Genomic DNA, 23,182 nt, shown 5'->3' on the forward strand with positions numbered 1-23,182 from the left:
TTCTTTTGGACCTTCCATAATTCCTAATTTTTTATTTTACTTTATTTTTTTAACAGAAACTTTCCCTTCAGTTTTTCTTCTAAAATTGATATGTTTTTAAACAATTTGGATTGGGAATCCAAACTCAGCTGTCCAGACATTTAAATATTTTAGACTTTTATCCCCATATCTCCTTCTCATAACATCCACAATAGGCCCCTCCGGAGGTCCAACCTCGACGGAAATCTCCCCATTCCAAATGTGGAGGTCGTGCACGACTATTACAATACAGACGTCTCTGTAAGGATCATTTCGTTTAGGCTACAAGCGATAAAAAGCTGGTCACTTTGTTTAGGCTACAAGCGATAAAAAGCCGGTCACTTCGTTTAAGGCTACAAGCGATAAAAAGCCGATCAATTGTGGATAATATGAGAAATGGAAATGTTATGCCAAATTAAAAACCCAAATTTAAAAAAAGAAATAATTTAAATGTCAATATATCAGTGCTCACCAGATGAATTTCGCTGAATTGCGTTTGTGGAATCCTAGCGGCAACTATCTGGGACGTCTGCGGTCAGTCCTCCCTGCTCAGAAGAGGATTTGAGGTTGGAGGCTGGAAATCTTTTTCCTTCCAGGATGGCCTGTCACTGCTCCGTCCCAGACAATCACTCGAGGGATCCCACTTCTGACACCAAATTGTTGTGGAAATTCTCTGCTGCTGGTGAATAATGAAATAGAGACTACTGCCGGCCGACAAGGTTTTTATTTTCTTTGCAAAGAAAAGGTCAATCAGCACACAAGCGGTCAGAATGAAGAAAGACCCCCTGGGGAAAGCTTAAACATTTATACCTTAGGACCGCCTCTTACGGTGTGTTTCACACCCTTCTGTCTGCGGCAGGGAGCGGCACCCCTACCCATTGTTTTAACACTCTTTCGTCTGCTGCAAGTATTGGCTCCGACCCCCTAGGGTGTGTTTCACACCTGGCGTATCCTGCAGGATTTTGTATCTAGGTGGGAGGTTAAGAGGTCTAGATATCTGTGTATTTGAAAACACAAAGAATACACAAAGAATAATGAAATTACAATTGGCACTCTTTATCTCCCTTAGTCTTATGGCATTGTTTTCTACAACCATGGTGCAAATAGCCTCCTCCTGTTCAGGTGTGAAAAGGGGCCCTCTGCCACCCCTGTGAAATTGTCTTGCAGTCCTATGTGGAAAAAAAATATAGTAATGCAAAACACAAAATTGAGTAAGATAAAATGTCACTGTATAAAGTATACTTACTGTATATTGTAAAATGCAAGTGGAATACTGTAATATTATATGAAGCATTACAGAATACAATATTACAGTTAGGGCTGTCAAAGAATATTTTAAATTCGAATTTGAAAAAAAATAGACCTTCGAATGTGAAAATTGATATTCAGTTGTGGAGAAAAAAAAAACACCACCGCAGCTGTCCTCTTTGCGAGTGTGCGCTGGCCTGGGCCGCTGCACTGAACGCACTGCATAAACGCCAGGGCCACACCGCCCGCGGAAGTGCTGCTGGTCGACAAGAGGTTCTGCTCCCAGCTGTTGTCTCCGTCACCCCCCGGCTTGACACATTCGCTCGCGGCTCGCGCAGAAAATAGACCAGACGCCGAAACGGAGATGCGCGGCGCTTCCGGTGTGGATGACACAATCGGTTAACATGGGCGGTGTGACCAGGGGTCAGAGAGGGGGGGCGAGCGAGAGGTCCGCGGTCGTTTATAACATAACGTTATAGATAATTGTTTTATGTGTTTTAATGTGTAGGTATGTAAATGTTTTCACAGACGTTTATGTTGAAATAAAAATACCTACAGGTAGTTATGTTTCCTTGTATTAATACATTTACAAGTATGTTTCCTTGTATTAGTTTGCCCTCTTGTGGACATAATGCGAAAAAAAAATTCAAATGGTTCGAACCTGAGTTATTTTTAGAAGTAATATTCAAACGTCATTTTTGAGCAATTTTGACAGCCTTAGTTACAGTACAGTGCCTATTGTTAGATTACATACCTGTTCTGTCGACGTATTCAGAACGCCATGGCTTCCCACACTTGAAAAAGGAAGGACTTGACCAGACACAGGATTTCACTCATTCTTCGGTTTATTTAACCAGTAACAAGGAAGGTGAAAAACCTTTAAAACACAAAAGAATAAAACCAATGTGAATAAAATTCAGCATTTTCCATCAAACAAGGTAAGTACATTTAAACACATTTTTCAGGTAAGTGCATTTAATTAGGTAAAGGTAAGTATATTTTAAACATGCATTAACTATTATTTCAATAAATCAATCCAGGTAAGTAATGTGTAAAATTAGGCATTGAATAAACAGAAACCTAGTTCTACTTTTAGAACCATTTACTTTTAAATTAACCCATTTTATCTTATGTTTTAACCTAAATTTTATACAGATTTATAGTTCATACAGACTTTAGATATGACGTGTATTTCTATCACTTTTTAATTTTAAACTAAACACTCATTTTTTAACTTAAATGAAATCAAGTATTTTAAACTGGTTTTACTGTAGACTTTAACACAACCATTTTTGAACAGAAATACTTTTATTTTTATACATAAATTAAATATTTTCCCTTCGAATGTTAAAGCAAAATTGGCTATATTTTAAATACTAGCCTGTTTGTGCACTTTAATTTATCTATTTAAACAATGTGAGCAAACTAAACGGGCCACTATTTGCTTTACAAATTAAACAAGTTTTATGATAAATAAGGTAGGTAACCCAAAGAACTGAAAAAGGCACAAATTAAATATCTAAATATTTTAGCCAATTACAATCACAACTGCTAACTTTAAACTCTACCCACATAAACAATGTTAAACTCAAATCAATAACAGACAGCACAATTCATTTGCCCAAATAAAATACTTCACTACAGCCAGAGTCACAGCCACAGTCCAGTTACCGGTAGCCCTTTTGGTTTGAGTCCTTTTCCCATGCGTTTGATCTGTGAAGTGCAATTTAGTGAATGTTTCTGCTGTCCTCAGCTCTGTTGCACACAGCCGAATGACTGGTGTGTCGTTTATTGTTCTGAGCTCATGGCGTGTGCTGCTAATTAGACTGATTGCTCTCACCTGTTGAGGCGCACCGTGGAGCAGCACGTGCGCCCGCCGCCACGCGCATGAAGCAGTACACGCGCCTGCCGTTACGGGCACGGAGCAGCACGGCCGCTGTCACACTTCCGGGCAGATCGCCGCAACGGACACAGTTGTTCTCCCAACATTTGGCAGCACCCTTCGACCAGCCTCGGCCATTGTAAGCCCTTGATTGAGAACGTGGTCTACAAGTGTGGCTCTTATCTCATCAGGAACACGCATATGTCCTCGGCCTCTTCTGCCTCTTCCTCTGTTTTGCCTCCCAACTCCTCCGCCACGCAGCCTCACTCCTCTTCCTCTTCTTCTCTCTGGCTGTTGACCCCGTCCAATTCCTTGTCCTTCCATTGTCAGACATTGTAACATTGTGTTGTGCTCCGGCTATATATATACTTGCCAGTTGATGGTTCATGAGATGCACCTTGGAGCTATTTCAGAAAACTGGTTGATCATTGGTTGATCTAATGCTTCACACATTTCCCTTCGTTAGAGAAAGTCAAGATTCACCTGGGAGCAATTTACCAATTCAGGACAGATTTAGAAAAAGTGTCATGGAAATGTATAGAAATATGCTTGACATATTATGATAACTTGTTCAACCATTTTGCATGTAAAGACTTATGCGATGAGCTAATGCCTAAATGTTGTGGGGGGTGAGACTATTCAACAGAGACCCATTATAATACATTTTGATCAACATGACATAAGCAATTGATAATGTAGGAAACAGCAGAGAATTGTACATAATCATTTGCATGGATGTACCAAAGCATTTGCAACTTGTTCAAAGAAATGAGAAACTGCTTTTTTGATGTGCACAAGTGACACAATGATGTGAAGATTGAACAAGTAGTTTTGAGAATTTCAATTCTGATCTGAGAAATGTACCAAAGCGACTAAGAAAAACTGTAATAATCCTGTTTATTTGAACTATATGTTTGTAAATACTCTTGTTAAATTTCTTATATTTTCACTTATCTTTCCACTCTTGCAAGGAGCACCTGTAACGCAAATAATTTCCCCTCGGGGATCAATAAAGTATTTCTGATTTCTGATTGATTTGATGACAGGAAGTAGGAGATGACAACAGGACGTAGCAGAATGATGACAGGACATATATGATGATGACAGGATGTAGGAGATGACAATAGGATGTAGTGGGAATTACTACAGGACATCTACGATGATGACAGGACTTAGATGACAACAGGACATAGCAGAATGACGTCAGGATGTACATGATGATTACAGAACATAGGGAATGAGGGCAGGACGTAGGGGATGATGACACGATGTAGGTAATGATGAAAGGACGCAGGTGGTGAGGACAGGAAGTAGGTGATGATGATAGGATGTAGGTTTGTTGTAGAGTTTTTCAGGGTGCTTGCATCCCTGCAAGGTGAAACCAAAAGTAGGTGGATCAAATTTAACAAAATAAAGAACCTAGAGGAACTTTCAGGTGTGAAAAGGACTCAAGACTTTACGAAGTTAGCCCTGACAGACAGATGATGACCAGAATAAATATTATGATGCAGCTGAGGCCATGACAGTAAGATTGCAACACTAGGTGTTGTTTCATACTAGCAAAGTATAGCTAGCATGGCGAGGATATGTATTTATCTATAAAGCAGATTTTATCAGTGAAACTGCAGAAATATGCAGAATATTAACATATGACACTAAAACAAAACACGTGAGCCACTTTGTGATCTTGTGATCATTTCAAAATGACCAAGTTCTTGGTCTTCTTCTTCACTGTTAAATCTTATTAAAAAGTAATTCCAAATGACCTCAATGCAGCAGGTTTAGAGGGCAAATACCAACTATCTGCATGCAAACAGAGTTTAGAGTGATCTTTCTTTTCATACCAAGTCTGAACCACATTTATAGTCCATGACAAGAAAATAATCTCTCCCACCAATGCTGCTAATTATTTTAATAAAACTGCACAGCTGGAAAAAGTGAAACATCTTTAATGCAGATTCTTAATGAAATCCATCTGGTTTTAGATTTTTTTTTTTTGAAAACGACACACTCCCAGACTCTGTTAGCAGAGCGCTTTTTTTTTTAAAAAAAAAGAAAGAAGCTGGTGTGAAAAGGCCTAAAGGCAGCCAACTAAAAGACATCACCTGATCTCCTGCCTTGACCCGATTACCAGCAGTAATCGGGTCTTTCATATGCATGTAAATGTGATGGTAGACTCTGCGTGTTTAAAAAGGATGGAGCAGCTTAATGAAGTGCTACAGCTGAGACACAGCGAGCTGCATGCAGAGAGCAACAGCAGGCCTCCTGCTGTGAGTGCCAACACAGAGCTGCAATATTAAAGTGCTGAATGGAGCAGCAGCCAAGTGTTTTGGATGGAAAGATACTGACACACATACATGCATATGTTTTTTACTCAGGAGGACATGGCATTGACTTCTGTTAATTTTCTGGAGACCAAATCTGTAACGACCTCAGACACGAAACTGGTGGACTCAAATGCATGACTCGCAGAAGGTTTAACAAAAGTATTTTACTTGGAAAAAACAATTTAAACAAAAGGCGCTCTCAAGGAGGATGTACAAAGTTAAAAACAAAACACTCACAATGAGGATTAAAAAATATCACAACTTAGAATCAAACCTGATAACATGAAAACCTGGCATCACACAGAGTGGTGAGTGTGAATGAGTGGAGTCAGCTGTCAGTCAGTGTTGGAGTAGAAAGGTGGAAGCCGTCCCCGCTTGGCCCAAGTGTGATCAAATATTTTGCTCATGTATCTTGGAAAACTGAGTGACTGGCAGATGTTAGAGTCTCTGGACCATTCAGCAGTGGCCCAAGCGGCGGCTCTGCCAGTTAAATGGGACACAATAAACGCCACTTTAGCCTGGTCTGACACAAAAGCTGCCGGGTTGTGCCTGAAGTGCAGGTCACACTGGACTAAGAAAGTTCTACAGTCACCTGAGTCCCCCGAAAACTTTTCCGGTGAGGCCAAACACAGAGACAATGGAGCAGCATGATTCATGGTTGGTGCAGCAGCAGGAATCTCAGCAAGTGGTGTCACTGAAGGTGCAGTCCCTAGGTGAGTGAGGACTTGGTGTAGTTGCACTGCCAGGTGGTTTACTTGGGAGGTGACTGAAGCTTGAAACTGCTCCTGATGCTCTGTGAGGTCCTTCACTCCACGGCTGATTGTGCTCAGCTGTGTCTCGTGCTGATGGATCTTGGAGCCCTGTGCAGAGAGGGCGGTTTGGAGTTTCTTCGGGTCGGCTGAGTCCATACTTGGCCAGTTCGTTCTGTAACGACCTCAGACACGAAACTGGTGGACTCAAATGCACAACTCGCAGTAGGTTTAACAAAAGTATTTTACTTGGCAAAATCAATTTAAACAAAAGGCGCTCTCAAGGAGGATGTACAAAGTTCAAAACAAAACACTGAGGATCAAAAAATATCACAACTTAGAATCAAACCTAATAACATGAAAACCTGGCATCACACAGACTGAACAAGACGAATTGGCAACAAGACAAAGGGAGACAAGGACTATTTATACATGAGGTAGGGGAACACAGGTGAAATCAATCAGAGGCGGGGTAGACAATCACAATGGCGGGAAAATCACACAAAGGGAGGAAGTCAGGGTCTGAAACGAGAGGGAAAAGGTGAGTACAAAATAAAACAGGAAGTGCACGACGAGACTGGACATGAATGACTTTAACTTAACATAAAGTGCTCATGACAACAAAGGACTAAACATGAAACTAAACTAAGGCATGACATAAAATATGAAACACTAAACATGAACATGAATAAAATTAATATACTTGATGAGACACAACAAAATCTTTAATTTTAATTTTCAATGTTCTTTGCAATAAATACAAATCAAGTCTGTGGGTTTTCACCAAACAAGCTAAATTGCCACAGTACTCTACCTGCTCAGGTACACTGTTCTCTACCTGCTCAGATACACTGGACTCTACCTGCTCAGGTACACTGGACGCTACCTGCTCAGTAGCAGACAGACACAGTCAGAGACCAGCTGCCGAACATAATGGAGCATTTAGCAGCCACAGAGACAGATTTTTCCCTCAGGAGTTGGTGGAGACCAAAAACAGAGCTAACAGAGAGAGAATATTGGACATTCAACAGGTGACACAAACACAAAGACTCCTGATGACTCATGTTGATCTGTAATTGCTGGATACTGAAACAGATGTGGTGTTTGCCCTCTAGTGACCAAAAAAAAATCATTTAATGTACCTTTAACCTAAAACCAAGTCGCAACCCTAAAGTTTCACTGTGTTTGGTTCAGCTTTTTATCCTTGATTAGGGCAAGTCCCCATAATCTGCCTTGGAACACATTTTTGTCTCCACAACTTGATAATTACGAGTTACCAGCACACGAAACACAAATTACAATCACCAGAGCGGCATCAAATTCTTAAATGTTCCTACAGCACAAGAGAAAATCTTTAGTTTGCTCTCATCTTAAACACTTTGACCTCGCTGAGCGCAGGACCTTGGACATGTCCTTAGGATCAATGTGGCCGAATTTCTGCCTTCACTGAATAGTTTTGATATGAGAGAGAAAAAGAGCGAGTGAGTTCAGCCACATCGATCCCTGATGGATGAGGGTAAAAAAGATAATTGAGGTGAAGAGTGAGGTAGAGGAGGAGGGCAGAGGAGATATAAACAGGAAGTAAAGAGGGAGCGTGAGGAAAGGAAATGTCTGGTTAGAACTTGTCAGGCCAGAGAGTTAGAATTATTTAATTACTCAATATACTGTCAGTGAGCATTTTATGGAGATGTTCAGTATGAACAATGTTGTGTCTGCCAGAATTACCTCCTCAAAGGTGGTCATGTTTCTGATTTAAGATTGTTTGTTTGTTTGCCAGCAGGATTATGAAAAAACTATCAGCCTGAATTTAATTAAACTTTGTGGAAGGGTGAAGCATGGGCCAATGAAGAACCCATTACATTTTGGAGCGGGTCTGAATCACAGGGCAGATAGACAAATTATTTTCCAATTTTGTTAAGATTGCAAGATTGGGCATTTGGCTTTGGCAGAATTAATACCATTCATCATAAAATCCAGTAGATGGTAGTAAAGATCAATAGCTTCTTCGCATATGATGTCATACATCAGTGTGCTGAGGGCAAAGACTACCAACACTGAAAAAAATAATGATACTAAAGAAATCAGTATCATGAATGACACATTAATGAAGAAAGATAATCTATCAGAGGATGAAGAAATTAAATTGAAAAGACTAAAGGAGGAAATAGACAATGCATATATTAACATGGCTAAAGGGGCTTTTATTAAGGTCAAGAGCAAAATGGCTGGAACTAGGTGAAAGAAATTCTAGCTACTTTTTTGCTCTTGAGAAATGAAACCAAAAGAGAAACAATATCTCTGCACTTAAGATTGATGATAACATAAACACTAATCATTTGGACATCTCAAAATATGTTGGTTCATTCTACCGTAATATATACAAGTCAAATTCTAATATCGATGATTGTGATAGATTTATTGAGTCAGTAAAATTAATAAGGTGTTATTAATAGTTAATAATGATCCTTTGCAGCTACCAGATCTAAAGTGGGAACAGTGTCATATAAAGGTTAATGAATTATTAATATGCTCTCAGGGCTCGAAACTAACGGTGTCCCGATGTCCCGGGGACTATAAAAATTGCTACTGGGACACAAAGATGATGTCTTTAGTGTCTGGGACAATTCTGGAACAGCAAAAAAAAAAGTCAAAGCAATATCGAAATGGGTGTTATTTACAACATCATTACATATGGGTATCTGAATGTCGCTTTTATCGCTTGAATAATTTCAATAAAAACTTATGAACACAAAGTTCCGAGAGTTCGTATGAATGTTCTGTATCTCCCTCCTGAAGTAGGTGGACTTGGTCTTCCTAATATGAAACTATATTTTTGGGCAGCTCAGCTAAGACCACGGGCACAATGGTTTAAAAAGCCTGGTGTATGGACCAGAATAGAAAATAATGATGTATTACCTCTGGATGTAAAGCATGTCCCTTACTGTGGAATGAAAAACCTTAGGAAAATAACTAGTAACCCAATTATACTTCACTCTGTGAGAATATGGAACTGTGCACAGAAATTCATTAACTGGAATAAGCCTTTATCGCCGTTCGCTCCAATATGGAAAAATCCTGCACTACCTTCTATATTTTGTGACAGTGGTTTCAAACACTGGGCAGAAAAAGGCATATTAACTTTTACTAATTTGTATGATAATGGAGAACTTTTGTCATTTAAACAGCTTCAAGATAAGTATGATATACCTAGCTCACAGTTTTTTCATTTTTTTCAATTAAGAAGTTTAATTCAGTCAATACAACAAACATTGGAGGAACCGAAATCTTCAGTAATAGAGGAGGTATTAATAAAATCAGAGAAACCAGCTAAATTACTGTCTAGACTTTACCACGGTTTGATAAAAGCTTTTCCAAATGATACGTCTTCTACTAAGGAAAAATGGGAAGTTGACCTTGAGGAAAATATTGATGAGGAGGAATGGTTGCAAATCTGGTCAAATGTACATTCTGACACCTACAACTGGAGGCATAAGCGTTTACAATTTAAGATTCTGCATAGGACATACTATACTCCAGTAAAACTGCATGCCATGCATTCAGAAATGTCTTTTTTGTGTTGGAGATGTACAAGACAAAAAGGGTCACTTTTGCATATGCTGTGGTCTTGTGATAAACTCACACACTGTTGGAAGGAAATATGTTCTGTTATCTCACTATGTCTAGATCTCAGTTGTATACCCAATCCTCGTCTTTGTTTGCTTGGTAATTTTAATTTTGGTGACTGTTACCAAAAGAAATTCTGCAATCTTGCTTTCATAGCTGCAAAAAATGCATTGCTGTAAACTGGAAAGCCCCTGCCCCTCCAACCCTATCTCAGTGGAAGGCAGAATTGTCAAGCTACATCCCATTTGATTATTTGTACTATAAAATGAAAGGAAAGCTGGATATATACGACAAAATATGGACTTCTTATGTAGCTTGTATTAACAGTTTTTAAATATTTGTTAAAGTGAATTTCTGCCAATACTGAGGTGTGGTTGTTTGTTGGGGTTAGGGCTTGTATGAATTTGGAAATGGATTTGGAAATGGACCAATGCTGTGCTTTATTGTGGCCGTCCTTGCGGATGTATATTTATGTATAGACATTTTGAACTATCTTTGATACTTGAATCCCTCCTCCCAATGTTAATCAAAGTCTCTAATATTCTGCTATTTAAGAAGTATTTTATTAATCCCAAAGGGAAATTCAATTTTTGCAACTTATTATTTGGTATATTTAGAACTATCTGCATCTGTAGCTGTATCCTTAGCGGTGTCCTGTCTACTGTGTTTGTTTTGTGTTGTCTATCCAATGTTTTGTATTGTGATGTGTCTTACGCACAATTTAAAAATAAAAAAAACTATTATATATGCACCTGATCTGGCTCCACACGCACACGCATGCACACACACATGGAACTCAACTCACTGCGTGACGGTCACGCTGGGTGCCACTTGCCAGCTATGCTCGTCACTCCACATCAGAGCACAGAACCTAGCAATGCTGAAATGGTTGAAAAAACTGAAACAAGCCCCTCCAGTGCCGCTCCAGTTGGAGTAGGATGCGACACTTGGCTTCGGGACTCTGAAGACAATGTTTCATCTGTTTCTGCCCCTGTGGTAAGTTAGTTTGTTAAAGTAGGCTATAGGCTAGCTTGTTGATTTTTAGGTAGTTCTAGATCTTTGCGATAGCTAACACTAGCAACTCAGCTAATCATGTACATGATGGCCTTACAAAGTTATAAAATGCAAAGTGCATTGCTAATGACGTTCTGTGTGAGTTAAAGTGAGTGAAATGTATGTGAAGATGCATATAGTTGAGATACAAGAGCGACAGTAAATTGTGTGAAGCAGGATGAGCAGAGTGAATGTGTTAGGAGCATAGGCGTAGGATTGGGTAGGGACGGTAGGGACACGTCCCTACCAAAATTCAGCCCCTTCTGTATTGTTCCTACCAATATAAACACTGGCTGTCGGCGTCCACTCAATATAGTACACAAAGGGTTAACAATCATTGGTGTCTACCATACGTCCCGCCTCTAACCTTGTATTGCTCATCGATTGGCTCTACCGTTATTTTGGTAACATGTGATTGGTCCTCCCCAGCACCGCTCTCTCCACTGACTTTGTAGGTGCGCGTCACCGTACAGTTCACGGCTGTTCGTGAGGGAATGACACATGCGCGTCACCGTTAGCGCTCCACCCCGGAGCGCTGAGTGTGAACGCGTGCCAGTGATCTGTGACTGTCTATGATCCTGACATGTTGCGCGCACAGCGTACATTTCAAACTGAATGGCGTTCCTTGGCAACTCTTTGCTAGATAATGAGATGCTAACGAGCTAATACTAGCTGAGCTAAGTTTGGCAACTATTAGATGTAAATAGTAGACTATTTTACCATAACTCATGGGCTATCTGGACATCTGTTTTAAATTTTGAATAGTATATGATGTTTGTCAGAAGGATATGGGAGAAGGGTGGAAGGTGGCTTTTGGCATCAGGTGTGTGATGCTAAAATCACTGACAAAGCAGCTGTATTGGACAACCTCAGAATAAGAATGAGCTGAAATCTGCCAGGATGGTTTTAGAGCTCCTTTTTTCCACTGCAGGGGCATATTCATCAGGATGGAGTTTTATACCAGTTAATGATGGAGTTGCAGAAGAGCGGACGTAACATTATGAATTCCCCAGGGGATGTGAACAGATGTGGAGTAAACAAACAGCTGGATACCTGCCACCATTCAAAGGGAAATATTAGAAATTTTGGCACATGCAGCCTAGAAAGATATTGTGACTGAGGCAAGAGAGTGTACATTCTTTGGACTCACTGAAATACGTCTGAGTAATTTGCTTGTAGCTCCTCAACCCTATCAATAGAGTAAATGTTTGAATTGTAGGTTTCTGCAACCCATGGATATGTAACATTTTCACCCTATTATATAGTGGGTATGTTGAAAGTTTACGTTTGAACAATGCTGTGGTTAATATGTGATTATGTTTATGCACAAAAACCACTTGGTTATTGTCAGGAAAAATCATGTTTTGGCTTAAATTACCTGCTTTAGGGTGCACAATCACAGCTGGAAATACCGCCAATGTCTTGCTACAAAAAACATTTTGTTAGTCTTTAACAGTGGTCCGCAGCTGGCAATCCTCAGTGAAAATATGCTCCAGCATGCATTACCTTAACATGTTGCTTTGGTGCCTAAAACTTTGGAGAGTGAAACTTAACAAACTGGTAACTGCCATTAAGGGATGTCATATAACATCCGTATTGGGTGTTTCACTTTAAATGTTGATAATGATTCACTGTGCTGAACACCTCTAGACAATACTTCACTGTGTTGTTCTGAAGAGTGTTTCATATCATACTTACTTACATACTTAACCTCCTGCACTCATCCCCTATGAGTTCTCCCAGACAGTCTACTGGTCAGCTTTTGTTGTATTTCAATGCGTGTGTGTGTGTGTGTGTCTGTGTGGGTGGGTCAGGGTTAGTTGATTAGTGTATGATCTTCATGTAATAAAACTGCAGCCAATCTGCATACTGATCACACATACCAACACATAAACACAACAATAGCATCAGTGCTACTTGAGACTTTGGCTGATTGCATTATAATATTCAGCTCATATTTAATGACACTTGATGTTGAGAGGTAAATGAGTCAGGAGGTAAAGTACACACAACAGCACACCAAACACTTCCGCTCCAGAAAACGACCGCAGTTTGTCTGATGAACGCCTCTCCTCTCCATACTGAAGCGGACTTTCTGTCGAAACGTCTGTGTTTCTGGTACTGCCACCCAAGCTGGTTTATTAAATTTATCAAAAGGACATTTGTGAGTGCTGGCATTTTTCCCTTGAACGCCTCTCCTCTGTCAATACACTCTGCCAGCCATTTAATAATATTGATGCCAGTTGTAACATTTGAATGTTTTAGTAGTAAGCCATGTTTTAAGCGGGATAATGTATAGTGAGCCGGTGACTGTTGAAAAATAACTCCCGACAGGGGAATGGAAGCCCGAATGGTACTGTGCATCCTGGTATAATTTTTTTCATTACTATTTGTTTTTTCTTCAGATAAATCTGATAATTGTTGCTCGGTCTCTTCACTCTTTTATTTAGTAGAGTGTCCACACACCTTCTCATTCTGTATCTACATAGAGGTATACTGGTGGCTTTACGGCCTACATTTTATTGATTATCTCTGATCCCCATGGTCAATTTGGTCGTTGCGACAGTGCGAGCAACACCGCTGAGGCTAGGTGTCGCCAAGCAAAAAAAAAAAAAACCTGAATCCTATCTATTACCTCTTTAACTTGTTCACTGTAATTTAGTCCTTTAGTCTGTCCGTTTCTGATTGTGGAATGATTCAACCACACATCCTGACTTCAACAAGACAGCTGCATGGTTGCTCCTCCTGAACACAGGCAGCGCTGCTCTGCAGCTGCCTCTGAATGGTGTATAACACTCATCCACAGCAGGAACAGGACAGTACCTCATATTCCAAAAAAAAAACAAAGCACACTCTCCTTCTCTCCCAGCGACCTCTGCTTTGTCAGACTGGCATATAGAAAAAGATTCACCTGGTTGAATGGTGCTGTCCAGGATTTAGCCAAGTTTTGGTGAATCAAAGGATATTACATTTCCTGATATCTTGTTGGTGCACATTCTTCTTCATCTTTTCCTTGATTTTTACTGATGTTTACATTTGAAAACCTCAACCTGGCTAGCTAGAAGCTAACTATCAGAAGTCAGCAGGAGGAGTGTATCAAAAGCTAACCACAGCACCTCCAACACTTGCAAAATAGATATAAGAGCCTAAATTTAGCATAAAGTTAGCGGAGCTGACGGAGAGGCAACTGGAAACATCTACACCCACATCACAGACTATGGGGTACCTCTTTCTTGCACATCCAATCCTGAGAGCTATTGTCAATGTAACCATATGTAACATAGTTAAAAAGGTTCAGGTTAAATCCAGCTAAAGGGGACAACTACACCACCTGCTGTCATAAAGTTTTACCTGCATGAGTACTAATAGCAAAGGATTATGGGTAATCCTCTAAGCAAAGGAGGATTTATGATGAGGTAACGTGTCTGTGAATGTCCGTGGGCAAAACAATGTTAACTTGATAACTATGTAAAAGTTCAGCTGGCTTTACCTGGTTAGACATTGTGTGTGCTAGAATAATTTCGCCATGTTTTTATTAAGTTGACTATACGTTTTCCATGTGTTTTATCCTTGGTAAAAAGCTCTGCTGTGTAGCTAGTAATCGTTAACACGATTCCGTCTTTCCAGACAGAGCATGTGCTGGCTGCCCACATAAGATGACGATTCTACTCTACTTCATTGTCCTTTGTTATGAATGCAGAAGTGGAATAAACCTGCTGTTACCACCAGCCTGACCAGCTCCCGAAGAGTCATTTTACACAGAAGACATCTCACAAGGGTCACATTGGTGCCGTGACTTGTCCATGACCATGCCCGACCAGGCAGATGTCTTCACTGCATTGTTTTGGAGCTGCATATCTTTCTTCCGTGTATTTGACTGTCAGGACTATTAGTGCTGCTATATTCCCTTGGAACCATCATTTCATTTCATTTGAGTGTGGATTTTGCTAGCAAGTATGAGTCGCAGCAAATTTGGGACCTCTGATATGACACCTCTTGGTGTTGGTAGGGGTAGAGGGTTGCATAGCACACCTGTTCCATTTTCCTTAGGTGACCATGATAACACAGCTTTTGGTGATGATTTTGTGCATAGTCCTTTAAGATGTAAGGATGGAGTGGTGCCTCAAAGCCAGTCTATAGTTGAGTCACACCCACCTCAGTCTACTAGCACGTCAGTCCCAAACCCACCTCCTGATGATGTGAAGCTAGTTGACCAAATGAGCTCTATTGTGCAGCAGACAGGACAGCAGCTAGCTGATAGCATTATGTCACACCTCAACACATCAACCCCCACAGCTGCTGTACATACAAGTCATGAAGACACATGTAATAAAAAAGAGTCAAACTCCAGCCACACACTGGACCTCTCCCAAGTCCAGCTGGTCACTCAGAGAGCAGTTAAAGACCCACCTGTGTTCCGAGGGGAGAGCTCAGAAACACTGTCTGTTGATGAATGGGAGGAATTGATGAGGAACTGCATCAGAAAAAGTGGTGTTCAACTGGAAAATCAAGCTGAAGAAATTCTCATGCATCTGAGAGGCAGAGCAAAAGATGTGGTGAGATTTGGAATAAGAAACGGTGAGACTGATGTCTAGCATAACCCACAGGCCATCTATGGACTCCTGCGAAAACTTTTCAGTTCTAGCCATTGCTCCTCTGTGCCCCTTGCTGACTTTTATTCCACCCTGCCAAAAGAACAAGAGGATCCATATGAGTATTGGCTCAGACTAAACAGAGCTGCTGATGTTGCTGCAAATTGTCAAGATGTTTGACAACCCCACTGATGAAGTCACACGCATGTTCATCAGACACTGCCCCAGTAAAGATTTAACTCTTACCTTTAGATCCAAGACAATTGATAAATGGTCAGCTCATGAGGTTCAGGAAGTGTTAGATGAATACCATCTAGAGAAGGGACTCAAGTCTTCTACAGAGAGAAATAGCAGAATCAATGTAAATAAAGTCGAGATTGGCCCAGATGCTACTCTAGTTTCAGACATTCCAGAACAGACAAAAACTGTGAGCCAAGACACCTCTGCTCTAGAGAGGTTAATAGGGATGCTAGAGAAGGTATTGCTTCAGGGCTCAGGAAATGCTCAGGCCAATAGAAAGCCATGTCACAACAGACTTTGAAGTGTCAAAAATCGGTGCCTGGAAGTGGGCCTGTAGGCTCCCGACCTTGAACCTCTTGTCTTTTATCAGGTGTCCTCAGATGTCGATTTGGTACCTTAGGCTCAGCTGGCAAATACTTAAAGAAACACTGGAAACAGGCAAAGTCCGATGCAATCAAGTTTAATGTGTCAACAGGCTTTAACACATACAACTTAGCGAGTCAGACTCCGGAGTGTGACTGAAAACCTGCTCTCAGAACCCTGGCTTATATGCTGGTGGAGATTCAAATGAGTCTCCACCTCTTTTTGCTAATCTTTCCCTCTTAAGACCAATTCTATTGGTGGAAAACCTTCCTTTGTGTCCAATTCTGATTGGGCCCATTTTTAATGGTGTAATGCAGCCTGGAATTTCCCAAGTTTTCTTCCCTTAGATCTGGTCTCACTTTCACTCTATTTTTAAAAAACATGTGTATTTTAGGGACTTTTCTATACAGTCCTCAGTGCTCACAGTCTTATGCAAGGTGAACCTTTAGAGTGCAATCTGTGAATGTGTGTATGTATTACAGCATTTGAGTATGTGTTTCATCGTTTAACAAGACACAGTGTGTTCTTTCAGTAGGTGCATACAACATGATTACATAGTCTGGTGCTATGGTGCTATGAGTACTTTGACACATACAGCAATGTTTTATCATATTTAAATGTAGATCAAAGAACTTTATAATGCCTTATACATAAAAACATGATTATATGAGTTTCTTAATCAATTTATACATCTTAACCTTACTGTTTGATTTGTTGGCACAATCTTTTACACCACATTCCCCCCTTATAATACTTTAATCACAGAGGGAGAGAAAAATATATATTCCCCCCTTTGGGACTTTATAGTCCCATAACTACTGATTAAGATTAAGTATTACCATACTTGAATCATCTTCAGTGATTAGCAATAAGGTTAACACATAAATCAGATTTCATCAATTATGATTTTGTCACCCATATCTGTATTGGTGAGTAACACACGTCATATATCTTCTTATAAAAGAGCAAGCATAGTCATCAGTACCTTTAGGTTTCATCATCAATCATTATTACTTAGTATCCAATCATCATGGCGTTAACATGCATAAACTCCATTTTGTCGATTCATCATGTCCATATCAGTCCTTGTGACTTAAGAAGTGTTGAACCGCCACCTTCCCTCTCAGCATAGAGACCTCCGCCATTAGGGTGTCTCGGGACTCAGTCATTTCTTTAAGCTGGGCCCGCAGCTTCAGCAGCTCCTTGGCGGTGTGCTGCTGCTGCTGTCGGCTCAACACATGATTCTCACCCTTTCTGATTGCATAGGTGTCACGGCGAATCCTGCGCATTTTTTCACGCAGTACTGGGGGAAGACTGCGCATCAACATGCGATAAGGTCCTTGGCCAACTGCATGAAACTGGTTACGCAGTACAGCCTCAATTTCACGATCTTGCTTAGTTTTGGCCTTCCCCTCAGGCAATAGCCACAGATTGGCCTCAACGAGTTCTGGGACTATGTCATACTCATCCTGCAGCCTGTTGCGCATATAGGTGTGCAGTGGTTGTACTGGCGCGGGGCCTAGCAGTCTGCCCCGTGCACTCCTTTGTTGCTTAGCTGGCTCTGGGGGGGGTCAGGAGTAGTAGGTGAGTAACTTAGTGACTCGGTATCCTCGTCCGTTACTGATGAGGTGTCATCACACCCACGGTATTGGCAAGGAAGACATCCACTCTGACATGGCATTTGTGGGGAGGTGGGAGTTTGGACCTCTCTAGCACCTGCTCGTGAGGTGGAAGGCCCTTGGGCCCCCGCGACATTCTGCATGAACTCTAACTGGGAGTATGGCGGGTTTGGGTTCTTTGGAATGGGATCAACTGGGGCCTGGCCTCCCCAAGTGGAGGATTCTGCTTCTGGATTGGCACCTTCTTGGGGATTGTCGGCATGACTGGGGACTATTGGTGACATCAGCAGCTGACGAATGGTACGTGCAGGTGCAGGGTCGTCCAAGACTGCAGTGAAGACCTGTAGCGGCGTCATCATGTAGGGGTTGGAACTGCGTCGTCCGCCCGTCTGGACACCTTCACCGGGGTTGCAAAGGGGCACCAGGCGACTGCCCACGGGGTAGGGTGGCGGAGGTGGACGAGGAGGTCCCATCACGCCTGGCGCCTGCTGTTGATACTGGAATACGGGCTGGTCCTCTGGGTTCTGCTGGTATGGATGTGGGGTTCTCCAAGGCTCAGCCATGGTTTATATCTATCTTAAAAGTTTGTAAAGGACATCTTTAATGTGCTATCCCTTCTTTGTTAGTACGGTGTCTGTCCCTACAGCATTTGATATTGTGTACAAGCCATGCAAGCAAAATTACTGCGTCTAATGGTTAAATATTAGTGGGGTTGGTGACAGCAAGACTCCTAGGTGCTCTTACATTATCTCCTCGTACTCTCCCTCGACTGACCCCCATTTCTGATCATCAGGGCCTAGTATCTCGTCTGACGTCATCATTTCATATTGGTTTCCCTTATTCAACCCTGTGCTCTGGTGGAAATCGTTAAGCTCTTTCCCTTCAGGGCCACCCATGTCTTTATATAATTCTGTGATTGTCTTGGGATGGGAGCCTTGATTTATTATAATAAATTGTCTGGCAACACTTGCCATCGTTCTTCTGATGAGGAGTTGTACCAAGGGAAGAATACAACAGGCTAGTACAAAAAGGGCCAGTACTACAAATCCCAACAACATCCCCATCATGTGTAAAATCTTTTCAGGGGATAACTTTGATAACCAGTCCCAAATTGAGGAGATTTTAGTGTTCCAATTTGAGTGCTGTACGTGTTGTTCTCGCAGGGTACGTATGCTATTTAGAGCTTTGGTTAAATTGCCATCCTCCCCGGTGTGCATGGGGATGACGGTACAACAATGTTCTCCAACTACATCACAGACCCCTTGGTCTTGAGCAAGCATAGTCTCAATGATGAACCTGTTTTGCAGTGTCATCAGGGATGTAGCATGTAACTGCTCGCTCACCCCTTGTAAGGCTTCTATAGTCCAATTCACAAATCTTTGTTGGTTATACCATAAGTAATTTATCCAACGGCTATTACGGGCTATATACTGGGCATTAGCTATGGCTCCCCAGATCGGCCAGGAGCCTAACACTCTACCTGTCTCTATCCATTCATCTGATATAGCCTGTGTGTCCCTGGGAACCCCTTGTGGCACCTGATCCCATGTGATGTACACACTAGCATCCTCCTCCCAGGAGAGCGTTTGAGTGCCAGTTGATCTACGAGTCCGTGAGTGATTATTGTTATTTTCGCTATTATTCAAACTCATGATTGTGATTTGTCCTGTTAACATTACTGGGGTACAGATTCCTGTCCAATTCACTGGCAGCACAGTTTTCACCTGAAGATCATTTTCACACATCCAAAATATATCTGCCAGTGGCACTGTGCCATTAGTTAAGTTAAGTGTCAAAATCCAGGTGGTATCGTTATAATTTCGTCCCATAACCATTGAATCGTTCCCACCATTGACCACCTGATGGCATTGAATTTTAGCCTCTTGAGTTGTGTTACATACTTTCTGTACCCCCGTGAGCTGCATGCTACCCGCTGATGAAGATACGTTTCCCACAATCTCCTCATACCGACATTGGATCAGTCTCTCTGCCTCCTGGGAAGAGTTAGTAGAAGTGACATTTTTTAACCAATGTTCTATATTATCTCCCCGTGCCACACAAAAGGGGAACACAAGATTTGGTGCCAAATGTACTACTGGGGGCACGTGAAACTCTTGCTGGAATTTGTCAGAGGCATTTTTAAGATTTCCCGGACAAATGGCAGTTGTATTGGTCCACCTGTCTCGTCCTGCCGCCATCCACATGACACATGCAGCAAAACATGTACTATGCTCCCAGCACTTATCTATGTTTGGGAGAGGCTTAACTGTGGGTATGCCCCTCCTTCTATGGCATGCTACGCACGTGATGTTAGTTACCTGTTTTGCGGAGTACTCTAACCACTGGTAGAACATGTTAGACGTCCAAGTAGTTGTTCTGATTATCTCAACCTCGTCGCCATCCCCTTCTGGTTGATCTCTCTCTGCCCTTGGGGCGGCCTCGCCATCCCCTTGTGGATCTGGGGGAACTGCTCTCTGCCTGCGTCTGGGCCGGGGTATGGGTGGTCTCTCTGGGACTTGTGGGTTAGCTCTGCAGCAGTGGTTAAGGTGGAACCAAACGTCCTTACCTTCAACTTTCAAGGCAGTTGGTGTGGCAAGTATCACCTTGTATGGACCTTCCCTTCGTGGCTGGTCGCACTTTCTTTTGAACACCTTGACGTATACCAGCTCTCCTGGACGTATTCTTTGGAGGTCTCTTGGGATGTCGACCCCTCTGTTCTCAGTGGCACCCTTCACCTGCTGGAACACAGCCCTGTGGATACGAGTTAAACTTCGTAAGTATTCAAACATTTCACCTTGTAGTTGTTCCAGGGACGGCCCCTCATGGGGACCTCTTAAGTATGGTAGCGGCATGGGCCGGCCCGTAAGCATTTCATGCGGTGTTAGATGCGTGACTCGACTGGCTTGTGAACGCATAGACATTAGTGCAAGCGGTAAAGCATCCACCCAATTAAGCTTATTTCCGCTGTCTGCTACTATTTTAGCTATTTTAGTTTTCAAAATACCATTCGCCCTTTCTACAGCTCCCTGTGATTGGGGATAGTATACGCAGCCAAATTTTTGTTTGATCCCTAATTGTTTCAGTGTCTCCTGTATGACGTTAGACACAAAATGGCTACCGTTGTCTGATGATATGGTATCTGGCATTCCAAATCTTGGGAATACTTCTTGACACAAAAATTTTGCAACTGTTCTGTGGTCTGATTTTGCTGTAGCTTTTGCCTCCACCCATCTACTGAATCTACATATGACCACCAAAACATATCTCATTCCCCTAGCTCTTGACTGTGGTCCCATGACTATGTAGTCTAACATGATGTGTCTAAAGGGACCGTCTGGGGGTGGTATGTGTGCCAATGGAGCTGAAAAAACTTTCCTGATGTTGTGTTGTGCACAGATGTCACATTCATTTAGTACCCTATCCACTGTAGCTGCCATAAATGGTGACCACCATACTGCTTGTAGTTTCCTTAGTATCTCCCCCCTTGCGCAATGGTCACTACCATGCGCCCAAATTATGGCATGTCTCAATAATAAGGTTGGTAGTACAAAGCGGCCATGGGCATCTAGCCAAACTCTGTGCAATGGCCCTGGTCTCATGTTTTTTACAGCACCCCTTTTTATCCATAAACGTTTTTCAGCCTCCTCCACTCTATCCTGAGCGGCTTTAAGCGAGGGCAAGGAAGTGAGGGATTCACAATCTTGTATGGTAAGTATAGGTGCCATTACTGCACCTATTGCTGCCTGTTTAGCCGCCTCATCTGCCAGATTATTACCTTTTGCTATCAATGTATCAGTTTTTTGGTGTGCTGGACATTTAATTACAGCTAGAGCTTTGGGAAGCAACATGGCTTCTAAAAGGTCAAGAATGGCAGCTCCATGGGTTACCGGAGTGCCGTCTGCTCTACGAAACCCTCTTTGTTTCCAGATGTTAGCATGAACATGGCATACACCATAGGCATATGCTGAGTCCGTGTAAACATTCAATGATTTTCCCTTTGCCAATTGACATGCCGCTGTTAAGGCTTTTATTTCTGTGAGTTGGGCCGAGCAAGGCTGAGCAAGGCTACAGGATTGCAGTGTGACAAAACTTTGATCAGTGTTATTGAGCTGAACAATACCATATCCGGCGTGGCGGCCAGTGCCATCTCGAAAACAAGAACCATCAACAAACAGCGTGAGATCTGCAGGAATTGGTTGGTTATGTAAGTCTTCCCTGGCGCGCATGAAATTGTCTGTCTCATGAATGCAATTATGTGGTGCACCTTCTGTTGGTAACATCAGCTTTGTGGCGGGATTAACAATGGTGCAACGCTGTATATTAAGTTCAGGGGCTGACAGAACAACTTCATAGCCCGTACGCCTGGCTTGCGTCAGAACGAAACGTGGACTTGTTAGCAACGCATGGATTTGATGAGAAGTGTACAGTGTCACAGGATGTCCCATGGTCAGCGATGATGCTTTCTGAAAGGCAAAAGCAGCTGCCGCCAATCCCTGGTAGCAGGGTGGCAAACCAGCCTCTATGTTGTCAAGTTTGGTGCTGTAATAGGCTAGTGGTTGTTTACCTGTAGGTGTGTCTTGCATCAGGACAGCACACGCAAAGCCAGATTTTTCTGCAACATAGAGGTGAAAAGGTTTAGCATAATTAGGAGTCCCTAACGCAGGGGCAGATTGCATGTCACTCTTTAAGGCTTGGAACGCTCCCTCCGCCTCATCTGTCCACTGCAACTGTGCTGCGTTGTTCGTTTGTCCTGCTGCCCTAATCAGAGCCCTGAGGGGAGCAGTTTTTATGGCATAGTCACAAATCCAAGGTCTGCTGTAACCTGTCATACCCAGAAAAGACAGCATCTGGCCAACCGTTTGCGGTTGAGGGGCCTTGATTACTGCTTCCAACTGTGAGGGTGCAATAAACCTTTTATCTCCACACAATTGTCTTCCCAAATACTCTACTGACTGCTGGCAGAATTGCAGTTTGTTTTTACTGACTTTATGTCCTCCTTCTGCCAAGGCTGTAAGTACAGCAATGGAGTCTTTTTCACACTGTTCTTTGGTTGCACTACAGATAAGCAAATCATCCACATACTGTAACACAGTGCGTGGCACATTCAAACTTGCCAAGTCCTGTGTCAATGCACGGTTAAAGAGCGAAGGTGACTCGGATAGGCCCTGCGGGAGGCGCTTATATGTAAATTGCCGACCTTCATATGTGAAGGCAAATAAATACTGAGAATCTGGGTGTAGTGGTACACTGAAAAAAGCTGAACACAGATCAATGACTGTGTACCACTGGGTGTCTGGTGGAATATTTGAGAGCAACGTATGTGGGTCTGGAACGTGTGGTATTTCCCCGTCTATTACTGCGTTTACAGCTCGTAAGTCGTGGACCAAACGGTAGTCTGTTGAATTTGGTTTCCTTATGGGGAAGATAGGTGTGTTACAGGGGCTTCTAGTCTCAACCAATACCCCTG

At 42.1% G+C, this 23,182-nt stretch overlaps 1 long non-coding RNA gene across 1 annotated transcript; it reads right to left on the minus strand.

The window, feature by feature from the left end:
* Positions 1-507: 507 nt before the first annotated feature.
* On the minus strand, positions 508-3,024 carry LOC117265059 (uncharacterized). The gene is made up of 3 exons (XR_004502383.2): positions 2,938-3,024; positions 2,021-2,143; positions 508-1,187 (listed from the first exon to the last, which is right to left on the minus strand). It is a non-coding gene; the product is annotated as an uncharacterized LOC117265059 (long non-coding RNA).
* Between the last annotated feature and the right edge of the window lie 20,158 nt (positions 3,025-23,182).

Source organism: Epinephelus lanceolatus, chromosome 20 (genome assembly GCF_041903045.1).
Source record: "Epinephelus lanceolatus isolate andai-2023 chromosome 20, ASM4190304v1, whole genome shotgun sequence".
NCBI lineage: Eukaryota > Metazoa > Chordata > Actinopteri > Perciformes > Serranidae > Epinephelus > Epinephelus lanceolatus.